A 13,094-nucleotide genomic window follows, 5' to 3' on the forward strand; every position below is an offset into this window, starting at 1 on the left:
CCACCGTGAGGAGAAGCCCTCACACACACAACATCCATGGAATACACAAGGAATCCTCTCCCACAGTGACAGGGACTGACAGGGTGCCCCAGTCAGGAAACAGGACTTCCAAAACCTAATTTAAAAATAATTATCTTCTAGAATGTTTCTTGAGTAATACTAAAGATGCAATAAACAAATGTATCTCGGAATTGCTACTCCTTCCAGGCACTCAAGGCTGCTTTTCCCTCTGCCAGGAGAAAGTAAGACGTTTCCAACATAGCTAATAACAATGAGCAAGCGCAGTTATTTCTCAGATGCTCTGAAGAATCTGTTTTCTCTGCTCTGTTCTTAAACACGGGATCAGTAAGACGCCACCTTACCTATTTGGTAGCTCGTTCATTTTTGGAAGCTTTATTTCATGCAAGCCTTTTTCACACCCAAAGATCTCCAGCTTCCCCACAGGGCTGTGCAGAACTGTATGAACCACCTTGCACGGGGGCTCTCCATTTTTCACCGTGACCTGTTCAAAACAAAACACACAAAAAGTCACAACTCAATTGGGTGCATGTACTCCTAAGGAACCTGTGTAGTTTTCAAAAGTAACTTTAAAAAAAAACAGCAAGAAAGTGTATTTCAAGTTTCCCCCACTATAGCTTTTACTTTCAAAACTCTGCCTAACAATTAAAATGAACCTTTTTGTCTGTTTTAAGAAGTCAGCACTAAATAGCGTCTAAATCAAAGTCTTAAAAAATGTTAACCAACTGCAGTGACCTTCAGAAAACTCGCCTGGAACAGCAGTTTCATGGTCGGTTTGTCAGCCGGCATCCAAAGCGAAGTGTTTTGACACTGATTTCAAAAGGATTATTATGACAATAAAGCATATTCACTGGCTTACAGTAGCAACATTATGCAAACAACATCAGAAACACACAGAAAGTGCCTGCCGGAAAAAATATACGGGAAAAAAAAATCAATCATCGCTTAATAAAGGCAACATTTTTGTACTCCCACTGCTGCTCCGTTGAGTTTTTACGGTCACTGATGGAATGTGCTTGGCATTGCTCAGCGCCGTGCCAGGCCCCTTGGATCCATCCATCCATCCTGCAGGAATGCTCGGCACCCGTTCCAACGGGAGCACGGCCCCTCGGATCCATCCATCCCGCAGGAACGCTGGGCACCCGTGCCATGAGAGCACGGCCCTTCGCATCCATCCATCCTGCAGGAACGCTCGGCACCGGCCTCCGAGCTGCGCGCTTGGCTTTGCAAAAGCGCTAGGAAAAAGAGCACGGAACAACGCTGGGAAGTATTTTATAAGAGTCACCCGGACAGCACGGTTTAGGTTAGGATGCCAAGCAGCTCAAAGCAGCGAGACTCCCTGCATAAGCCGCCGTTTGCCTTACAGCAATCCACCTTTATTGGTAACAGGACCGCTGGAGTTTCCCGGTTCTGGTGAGGGCAGCAGCGCGATGCCGCGGGGACGCTCGTGGGGACACGGCGGTGCCACCACGCTGCAGCACAACACCGAGAGGCACCCAAAGGCCTCAGGGCACCCAAAGGGCTCCCAAAGGGAAACCTGCCCCAGCCCAGCACTCAGCTGCCCGAAGCAGACCGGGGCACCCAGCGCATTCTGCACTCCCACCAAAGTACCTGCACGGCTCCCAGAACACTCCTGCACCGACTGCGGACGAACAGAGCTGCGACGGGCAGCCCGGTTTTGCCATGGCTTCTTACAAAACCAGAGAAACACATAAAGAATACAAATATATAAACCTACTACCACTTCTTTTCAAGGGAGGGAAGCAAGGCAAACTGCTTTTTATGACTCGTTTATGCTGCCCAGACCGTGCAGAAGCCCCAAACGTCCCCGAGCTTTCCAAAACCCCTGTGTCCTGGGCACGTTCGAGAGAGGCGCTCACGTTTAGCTCTCTGCAGTTATCCCCGTGGAATTCTTAGGAAAAAAAACAAACAGCTAAGCTCAAGATTTTGTTATCTTTTTCTAAAAAAGATGGAATTTTATTCACCAGAATATTAGAATTCTTGCAGGAACAGCCTATTTTCAGCTCCAGTCACTACAGGCGTTACAGCGCGCAAATACTGGCACCCGTCGGGATCCTGCAGTCGGGAAAACGCCACCGCGCGCACTGGAGCTTCCCGGGACAAACAGCCTGTTTAAAATGAGGATTTAAAAAAAAATAAGTGTTGCAAAGCAAAATACGACCCGTGAGTGAATAAGCAACCAGTGTGAAGGGAGGAGAAACTGTGTGGGTGTCTCCTTTCCCTGCAATCCCGAGCAGCTTTTCACCACGGAGCTGGACGCCTGCTCTTAGGAAACTCTCCTTCCGCTGCCTTTTGCCCTGGCCCGTCTCCTTGCTCGAGCAGAGGACACACAAGGACTTGGCACCTCAATGTGCGAGGCCTAATAAAAAAGGAACACGAAAGTTTACATTTTTGGAAAAATGGCAAACATTCTTCTTCTTGATCTGTGCGACAGTCCTGGCCTGGGCGCCCTGAGCCTGCTACTGCCTTTTCTGCAACCCATTAGTTATTAGACAACAGCTTTTCATTCTCACGATGCACAGGACACAGCCAGCAAAAGCAACCCGTGACAGTGAGTTCACACAGGTTACTGTGAGCTTTATGGGCACTGTTTATAGATGAAGATCTTGGCACTTTAGTGGACACAACCAGCATTTTCAGGATTTCTCACCACGTGCATCAGACAGCAGGGTTTAGAAGTTTCTTTTATATCTAAGAATAAAACTGTGCTTGATAGTAGAATGCCCACACATACCCGCAATCGGATGGGAGCTTCGAACACGAAGGTCACCGTATAGATGCTACAATATCCTTTATCCACATGTTAAAGTGTCTTTTCCCTATTTACCTAAGCAGCTACTTCGATGGGTCACAGAAAACATGGGTATCAAGGCAGAGCACTGCGGACAGTTATGGTTTATAACAAAATTGACTGTTTAAGATTTAAAACACGACAACTTTCAGCTACAAGCACACATCAGACTTAGCGTTACCGGCTGAATTTACCAAATCCTCAGACCATTCACTGCAAACAGGAATTTAATCTTGCCCACGTCCCTCTGAAGGGACTTTGCCTAACACTATTTCCCCCGCAGCGCCCTTGTTAAAGCCATGAAAGGAAGAAACGAATAACCCGTAAAGGACAAATCCAGCAGATCTGGGTCAATTCCTGCTGTCGTTACTCCGGACTCGGGTTCATGTGCGGGAATGACTGGACAAACCCCGCGGGTCCCCGTGAGCGCCACCTCCCACCACCCAGCGTGGACACTGCAGAGGCCGCCCCGTCCGCAGGTTCACCAGGAAAACCAGCCTTTTTGGGGAAGATCTGCTCCTGGGAGCCTCTGGCTCGATTAAAACCGGATTTTGTTAAAGTTTTCATTGATGGAATTGTACTATGAGTTGTCTTCCATATTGCAGCATATAATTCAGAATTATTTTCCACTTCACACCCTTCCTTAAAATGCAACTTTGCACTCTTTATTTGCAGTCTGAGATCTGCGCAGCCTGTTCTGTCATCTGCAGTGAAGAACGGATACATACATTAAAAAAAAAAGCACAGAAACATCCCTAGGATCAACAGGGTTCAAAAAATCCGTGCCGAAGTTTCCGCGCGCCTCCGGCTCTCCCGGGAGGTTTGTATTTTCCAGAGGAGAGGCAAGGCAGCAAAGCCCATGGAATTTCCTGTGCTGCAGCCAGCACGATGCCCCCGAGTCACTGCTAGTGAGAACGCAGGTATCTCCATCGCTGCCCCGGTCCCATGGATTCTCCCCTTCCCGACCCCACCGCCCGTGTCCCCGACGTGTCCCCGTCCCCGGACACAGGACATTCCCGTCAGGAGGGAGCGAGCCGGCTCTGAGGGGTCTCCCTTGCAGAGTCCTCTATTTCACTTTGTTTTAACAGGAATATGTTGCCCCTACCAAAATATTGCTTTATTATGACAGCCTCTGCCACCACCTCCGTCTGACTATAAATATTTTGATTAGGGCAACCACGTGGCAGGGCTGCAAATGAGGGCACCGCCACTTCTCCTCAGCTATTTCTTCAAGAACCAATGCAAAATCTCACAGCTAAACCTAAGGTTAAGGTAACTTCTCCTCACACATCCTTTTTTTTTTTTTTCTTTTTTGTATTAAAGAGTTCCAATGGATTAACCAGTGAGATTTTAAAGCTGTTTCCAAAAAATAAATGCATTTAATAATTTGGGGTTAACAAGATTAACCACTCAGCCAAAATACACACGAATGTGAACACAGGCACCGGGATGAAGCTGCATTTGAATTCCTGCTCCCCATTCCATTCAGCATTCCTCAAAGCCAGGACAGGGAACGTTTGGCCCGGCTCTGCAGCAGGTCCCAGAGCAGCCCTGCTGACTCTGCACGGTTACAAGGACCCGGATGACCCTGGTTCTGCCCCAGCAGGAAGATCGCTCCCTCCGCAAAGACATCCTGGAATTGGCAGCCCCTCCGCCCCCGGGACGAGCGGCAACGCTCGGGCATCTCCCCTGTTTGCGGGATGCCCTTGGGAGCCAGCGACCTGCCCAAAGGCAGCCCCGTCACTGCTGCTTCGGAGACGAGCAGCAAACGCCGCGGAATCGCTGCTGCGCTCTGATTCCAAGAGGGAAACACCGCTCCGGACCGCCGAACGGATCACTCTGCGTGTGTGGATGTGCTGGAGTGTTCGCAGACCTGCTTTCTGTTTATCCTAGCTGTGAGTTAAAGCTAACTCAATGAAAGCCTGAAATACTGAGTTTCAATTTCAGACAAATCCTTCTCTGGTATCTGAACAGTTTGGCAATTTGCTCCGTTTTTTTCATTCTGTTGCTACAGCAGCTCTTCCTGACTCAGTAAGTCCACACCCGTCTCAAAAAAAAAAAAAAAAAAAAAAAGTAAAAAAAAAAAGAAAGAAATTCTTATTGCATCTCAGCAAATGGATTTGTCAAGGCAAAAAGCATTGGGATTTGTCTTAAGAAACAAGAAGCTGGGAGGGATCTGGCTCCATCACCACAGCCCCCGCTGCAGGAAGGTCACGAGAACAAGCACGACCTGCCCGTTTACGGATCCCCCCGATTTTGGGGTACGGAGATGCGGGTGCCGGGGCTGCAAACGCGCCCCTGGGCACAGAAGGTGCCACAGCAGCTACAAGAGCAGCGGGGTGGTCAATTCCTCTGCTCCATGTACGCCGTACGGCAGGGTGGGATAAAACGAAGGATCCACTGGGGTAAGCAAAGGCATTACCAGAGTGACCAGTGTCTGCAATATATAAATAAAGAGTATTAAACCATCCTCCATGCACTGCCTCCCATTCATACTCTAAAAAGCAACTGCGAAAGGCAAGTGTGCAGATTCTACTTTATTCTCAATTAACGCCATGTAACTGATCAAAACAGAACCCAAGAAGAGATTCCCACTCCAATACACTGCAGGTTTATAATGTACACACTTAAAATATCCATCGGTGACACTTAATGTTCTGAAGCAGCAATAGAACAGATTAAAAGGTGTTTCTGCATGCCACGAAGCCCTGCACATGCTGGGCGAGACCCGAGCTGAAGTTCTGGACAGGTTTGTCCAAATGCAACCGCGTTTCTTTCTTTTTCTTAGCAGAATTAAAGCATCTGGTTCTCATATTAATTACAAAACACAGTAGCCTGGATTTGCTCCAGTATTTTTCTAATATCCACAACGGCTCTCTAAGTAAATCCGACCCGGGTTAAGCCAAGGCTGTAACTTCAGAGAGTGTGAAAACAAAAACTGCATTCTTATTTCCTGGCAAGTGGAAGTTTGGAAATGGAATGTCAGACTAAGCAAATCCACTTTTAGTTTGGGGTGGTTTAATGTGTTTTTTACCTTCCAAACAATGAATCCCATAAAAGAATGTAAAAGCACCGAGCTAAAGAATCAAACTGCATGTTTTAAATATCTACTGCATGTTTAAATATCCAAGTGCACAGAAACACAGAAGGCCACCAGAAATCATTGCCCATCTTCGCTTCCTACCAGGTCTTTTTCCACAAGAGGAGGACAACTCCTTCACATACAGGGACAAAGCAGGATTTGTTTCCTATAGCATTTAAAGTATTCCACAATAGCAAACACATCATTCTTTATTAAAAGAATCAAAGACAACAAAGCAAGTTTCTGTTGTGCCATCGCATTATACTGCTAATCCTCTTTGGATGACAATCAAAGCCCCCCAAATGCCAGGCTATGAAAGTGCATTTCCAAGGAGCAGCAGCCTGCGGCTCTTTGGCAACGTCCTCAGTCAGTTGTTCTGGCACACAGGGAGGTATCGGGTCCGACAAGTGGCGAGCGCCCCGTGCACTCACCACTACCTCCGATTTTGTTTTATTTTCCTTAAAGGATGATGCTTTAATTGCAAATAAAACACATTCTTTTTGTTCAGAACAGACATGTAGGCTATTGCTACTATATTCCAGACTACATTAAAAGCACACGTTTTACTCGATCTGCCGCTGCCAGGTCAGGCTTGATTCAGGATGCTCCTACGAGCAGGTATTTTTGTTTTACACCCAAGACCTTAGCGGACAGTTTAGAAAGGAATTCAGCTCTACTTTATTTCCTAGAAGTACCTACTAAACCCTTCTAAACCTCCCCGAAGCCCACGAAACAAGCGCTTTGCATCCGCGCAGCTCTTCCCTATCGGAAAAACTATTAAAAAAACCCAAACAAACAGCTCTGCACATGGCAGTTTTCGAAAATACATATGTATTTTAGAATATTTATGCCATCATTTCATATCACTAGCATGAAAATGATAAATATCGTGAGGAAAAATGAATACAAATATGAATAAGTGTTTTACGAATACTAAGCAGTTCTGATTTTTTTTTTGTATAGTATTTTGAAAACCTAGGTATAATTGATACAAATATCTCCTAGGAGGCAAGCAGTGCAGAAAGATTTTATTTTTTCCGTGTTTGGTGAGGGGAAAGCACTCCAGGCTAAGGGAACACAGAGGGCCCTTTGGCCTTTCCCTGCCTGGAAACGTTCCCTCTAGCGGGTGGGATCTCCCCGAGCTTGCCCGATGCCACTGCGGAAATTTGCTTTTAGCTTTGTCTCAGTGCCCAGGCAAAACGAAACGACCTAACTTAAGTGCAGAGGCACCTAATTGCTTTAGGATATGTCATCTGAAACAGCAGGTTGCCTGAGATAACACAGTGAACTGGAGAACTGGGCAAGAACGGGAGCGCCATGGACAGGCAGAACGGCCGCGGGCCCAGGGCAGGGGTTTGTGCAGGAACCAGACCACACCAGGCACGAGGCAGCAGCCACCGGCCTGTGCTGTTGAGCTCCTGAATCCCAGCCCCAGCACCGCGCTCCGAGCGCGGGAGCTGCTGCACTTCCCATGGGGAGTGGGGACGGCTGCGGCTCCTGCTCTGCTGAGCGCCGCAAACATCACAGAATCACAGGACGGTGAAGGTTGGAAGGGACCTCTAGGGATCATCCAGTCCAACCCCTGCACACGCAGGGTCACCTAGAGCACGTGGCACAGGGCTGCGTCCAAGCGGGTTGGAAGATCTCCAGAGAAGGAGACTCCACAACCTCTCTGGGCAGCCTGTTCCAGGGCTCTGGCACCCTCACTGTCAAGAAATTTTTCCTTAAGTTCTGTGGAACTTTTGGTGTTTCAGTTTGTGGCCGTTTCCTCTAGTTCTGTCGGTGGCCACCAGTGAAAAGAGACCAGCACCATCCTCCTCACTGCCTCCCTTGAGGTACTTCTAGACACTGCTCAGGTCCCCTCTCAGCCTTCTCTTCTCCAGCTGAACAGGCCCAGCTCCCTCAGCCTCTCCTCACAGGACAGATCAAGCTCCCTGATTCCCAGAACAGAAGGCAGATGTCCGAAGGCTCCGGGAAGGGGGCAGTGCTGCTGGAGTGACTCTGAAGGTTTTAGGCTGACCACGGCCACAGCAGAGCGCTCCTCTCCACAGCACTCCACAGGGGCAGGGATTCTCCATCCTCACAATTTGGGCACAGGCAAAGCTTGCGGACCCGGACAGGGTTACATGGTCTTTAGAAGCGTTTGCCCCCTCAGGAGAAGCAGGTCGTTTTTGCAGGGAGCAAGGGCACCGTGGTGCAGGGAAGCAGATCATTTTTCTGGGAAGCAAAGGCACCCATGGTGCAGGGACACGGCAGCAAGGCTGCTCCCACGTCAGCTCCGTGCCCGAGCCTCGGCAGCTCCCGCCCAGCTCCGTTATCCGGAGCGCTCAGCTTCTGCGCACAAAAGCGGTTAAAAAAATAAATCTTCATGCGCCAAGACTACAACTTTGGCTCCCAGCCTCTTCTCCCGGCACAAGGACAATAATAAATACCAAAAACTGCATTAAAGGCAACGTTATACTGTGCTCTCTTGGTTTCAACCCTAATTTCTTTCAAGGTCCTACGGTCATAAAACAAGAGCAAGTGCCCTAACACATGAGCCTAGCGCAGCTCGGGAGCAGAAGCCGGTTCCCACGGGAAGCAGCCTGTTCCCGACCTGCTGCCTGCTCCCAGCTCGTGTCTGAGGGACTTCCAAGATGTAAACCAGGAATAAGGACTCACAGCTTTGCCGCTCCTACAGAAAATATAAAATACGATCCTGGTAATTATAGATCTCATTGCTAAACTATGAAAGGAGCAAACACCATCAAAGAATTAAAGAGGAAGAATGTGTTGCCTGAGAATTAGAGGGTCCCTACAATATCCTGTGACTAGTTTAAAGGTATCTTGCATAAAGGAAAACTGCCTGCACTACCCCCCTCTCCCTCTTCACTTCCACCAACCAAAACCACTAATCAACATTTTAAGATCTACCCTGTAATTATCATAAAAATGTTTGCTGTGCAAGTGGTATAAACACTCTCGGCAGGAGCTTATACTCTGAACCACTAAGGAAACACAGAACTTACCTGCTAAAATTGCTGTCTAATGTATAAGCACATACATAAGCACACGTTTAAGTGCACCACTGTTACACAGTTCAGCTGTGTATGTAAATACATGGCAGCCACTCTAAAACACGGAAATGATGAGCATTTAATCACAGGAGACTTGTATCAGGTTCAAGGGAACTGGAAAAGGACTAAATGGAAAAAAATCCAGCAGAAGAATGGCTTTAATATTGGGTAACATTTCAAATTTTTATCACCTAAATCCACCAAATTCTTGATCTGCTTCTTCTTGCGTTCTCTGCAGAGCTCAAGTCAGGACCAGCTAAATAAAAGATAATGCAACTAGGCATAACACAATAAAAGATATTACCTTCACAATGCATTATTGCTGCCAATTATAAGAATCACTTCAACTTAATTTCAAAAGCACAATCACCCTCAACTGTAACAGTCGCTTTTTTAAATTTCAAACAGTATTACATTAAGGCAATAACTCACCTTCCAGCTATAATATCAGTCTCCCTTATTGCAAAAATACATTTCATAAATACTTCTCATCGACAAGTCAAGCTAATTCAGGTTAATTTTATTGTATTTTGGTGCTATCTCACATTTGTGTGCAATTACCTTTATCATTTTATTGCCATGCCAGAAAGTAATCAGAACAATTATTTGAAAAAGGAGGTGTATAAATTCTAAATCACACTTGCTGGCATTTTTGATAAAATAGCAGCTTTATCTCAGAAAGTGGCAGGGACAACGGATAAATCATGCATCAGTCAAGTGTAGCTGACCCCCAAGTGCATTGCACAATATCAGGAGTGCTTCAAAAGAAACTTTCCTACATAATCCATCATTCTTTATAATACCAAAATAGCTATACCTGAAGAGCAGGAGTGGGAGAATAATAACAAAATAAATCTAAGCAATATGAACAAAACCATTAATAGTGCTCCTTTTTAAGCTAAAGGACAGTCAGGAATCTGAATCGTGTTCAAAAATGTCATTGGAATCTGTAAAGTGAGTATAACAACAGCTTTAACCACAAATGGAACAGTGAGCTGTGTATTAAAAATCCAGTAAACATACAAATTCACATACAGAAAAGTCGTAATAGATAAAAAAGCAAGAGGCAGACATACAAAGGTGCCAGAAAACAACAGCTCTGACAATATGAGATTACAGGGGTGTCCCAGCGAGTGTGAATTTCCTAGTAAGTGCTGAGTGTGAGTCGGGACAGCACAGGCGAGTGGCTCTGTGCTCAGCACAGGGAGGGCAGCATCACGGTCCGTGGGGGAATCTCTGTGGGGCTAAGCTGGAATTTAATAACCCCAGGAAGCCCAGAGGGCAGCAAGGTGGACACCTGCATGTGTGGAATGAACGTGCAGGACTGAGCAGCAGCCCTGCAGCCGCACGGGGCGCGCAGAGCGGACGGGGTCTGCCTTAACCTTACCTGTACCTTAACCATCCCGCCTGCCCACACAGCGAGAGAGGAGAGCTCCCCTGCCAGCAAACACCCTGCGACTGGAACCGAGAGCGGCAGGAACGAGAAGGTGACATAATAAATTATTGGTTTCATGTCGCTTGCCAGCTATACGGCACCCAGCGTCGAATGACACCGAGCTAGTGATTCCTTCAAGAAGATAATCAAATACTTCTCTGCAATCACCCCTGGTTCTTGCTACAGGATGCTTCCAACTAAAAGGCACACAAATACAAGGACAGTTCAAAAAAAAAAAAAAAAGGGGGGAAAAAAAAATTCCTGAACTTCTTCCTCAACCATTACTTTATAAAAAATAAAAACAATTTACTTCTGGAGAACAAAGTCTTCCACAGAAGGGTATAAGACAAAAGTATGCCAAAATACTTCTTCTGAGCAACATAATGTTATGTAAAGCAGATAAAAATAGAGATGATGCTATTAAGGTACTTTTAACAGTGATAAGAGTTGCCAGCAGAAAAGGATATGCAAGTTTGATTGCACTAGAAATATCATTTTCCTAGAGGAACACTGCTAATCGTGCCACAAAAAGAGTTATTCTACAGAAAAAAAAATGTATTACTCATCTTCAACAGTCATTTCCATTTGAAGAACATGGTAATTGACTAAAAATTAGCCAGTGCCTGTTTTTCGGTAAGGTAAATTCTTCTAAATTCTTTGCTAAATACCCATGTTTCTTGTTTACTGTCAACATTTACTTTCACACACTTAAAACACCTCACTGAAACATCCAGTCTCAAAATATGTCTTTTTTTCTTCAATAAATGAGGTTTTTATTAGGAAATGGAAGTAAACAGCTAACTTAAGAGTGAAAATGCAGCACTGTCCTATTAGGTTATGCTCTGTGGAAGATAGATATGTGATGGGGAAAGGTCCACTGATGCCTGTTACCGACCATGACAGGGCTACAGAGATTTACAATGCAGCATCAATCTTGTCAACCGCATTCTTAATCCTGACTGCTGGACACTGGGGACAAAAACAAACTGTGTTATGTGAGCCCTTTTGTAATGCTGCACTTTTAATGTATACCTAAACACAGGGATATTTCGCTAGAAACTTACTTTTCGAACAAGCTTTGATTCCATGGTAGATGGTAGATTTTTGCCTGCAAGGAGAAAAAAAAGAATTCTCGGTTACCAGGAGATTTAATTTCAATTCCACAGGAAGAACAACACGTGAATATCATCATTTCTCTTATAACTAACTCTAAATTGTTTTTTTAAAATGGGCTATAGGTTTGAGTATATGCAGTATCAAGAGGGAACACAGGATGTTTCTTTTTTGCAAGCTAACAGAAATTAGTATCTCAAAATATATATCAAGCAAAGAACTAATGAATAGGTCAGAATTAATAGCTGACATGTTAAAGACGTCTCATCACAAGTACTGTAAAACTCTGAACCACGGAATAAGAATGCCCTTAAGATATACTATTAATGTAAGGAACGTACAGGCAATCATGCATTTCTGACTTATTAAATATAATAATCTTTTGTGTTTTAGACAAAAAACCCACACGTGCCTAGAAATAGACAATTTTTAAGGAAAAAGGATATGGGCTCTGGGCCTCCTCCTCACAGGTGCCGGGCCCGAGCTGGGAACGCCGCAAAGCGCCTCCTGCAGCAGCCACGTCGTGCAGGAAATTATATTTGTAAAATAGCTGCGAGGTAAACATCCCCACACAGCAGCGTTTGAAGGAAATTAAAATGTCAAAGACAGCATCAGAATAAAAGTAATCGGTAACTGAGAAGCAAAGATGTCAAACACGAGCTTTCTCTCACCTATAAATCATTCCTCACAACACTCGGGAGTCAAAAATTATCCCGCAGTTAAGCTAACTCCTGCAGGGTACGTTATCCGCGTGCTGGGACGGGAGAGAGCGGTGAACAGGACGCAGGGTTGTCCCCGGGCACGAGGCCGGGCTGCCACCACCGGGCCAGCTCGGAGGCAAAGCTCTGCCCTATCCCCACGAAGACACCACTTACTACAATTTATTCTTCAGGGCCTCACACTTGAGATTATGTTTTGGCTGCAGAAGCGACCGTGCCCGTTCCTGAAATCCTGCAGGGTTTTCCTACTGTGAAACAAGCAGACTGAACCATGCGGTCACTGCAGAAGGCTCCTCTGAGACCCTCTCACCATTCCCTGATGAGGAGTCCAGAAGCAGCCAGACCCACAGAGGAACCTCTGGAAGGCCGAGGTACCTCCTGAAGGAAGACAGAGGACAAATCCCTCAAGAAGAGGCTGGAGGATGCGCGGGAGAGCCTGGGACTGATCCCTTTTCCCGAGCTGCTCCTGCGCCAGGCTGAGCTGCTCAGGCACCTGCGGTCCCCAGCAGGAAGGACGTTCTCCTGCGGGCACCAGGGCCACGCAGAGCTCGCGGTGCCTGCGCGGGGGCTTCCCGGGCGGGAAAACCGCGCGTGGCCGGCTCCGAAATCCCACGGGATCACCGCAGAACGCGCGGCACCCTCGCAAAGACCAGCCCGTGTGGAGGCCAGCGCCGCGCTCGCTCCTTTCCCGCTCCAGAGCTGCCCCGAAGGCCGTTCTGAGGACAAGATCCCAACGCCTCTTCCTTCAGCTGCACAGGAGCTGCCGCTGCTCAGCTCCCACCGCAGGACGGGCCACGGCAGCACCCTGGCAAACGCCGCCAGGCATGAAAAGAGTTTGTCTCCGTTTAGGAACTTGCAA

The 13,094-nt window shown here is 46.7% G+C and overlaps 1 long non-coding RNA gene across 1 annotated transcript; it reads right to left on the reverse strand.

The window, feature by feature from the left end:
* Nucleotides 1-381: 381 nt before the first annotated feature.
* LOC148595646 (uncharacterized) lies at nucleotides 382-11,509 on the reverse strand. The gene is made up of 2 exons (XR_015913111.1): nucleotides 11,468-11,509; nucleotides 382-502 (listed from the first exon to the last, which is right to left on the reverse strand). It is a non-coding gene; the product is annotated as an uncharacterized LOC148595646 (long non-coding RNA).
* Between the last annotated feature and the right edge of the window lie 1,585 nt (nucleotides 11,510-13,094).

Source organism: Tinamus guttatus, unplaced genomic scaffold (genome assembly GCF_059628265.1).
Source record: "Tinamus guttatus ecotype Peru unplaced genomic scaffold, ASM5962826v1 Tinamus_guttatus_pri_ptg000079l, whole genome shotgun sequence".
In the NCBI taxonomy this organism is placed as follows: Eukaryota; Metazoa; Chordata; class Aves; order Tinamiformes; family Tinamidae; genus Tinamus; species Tinamus guttatus.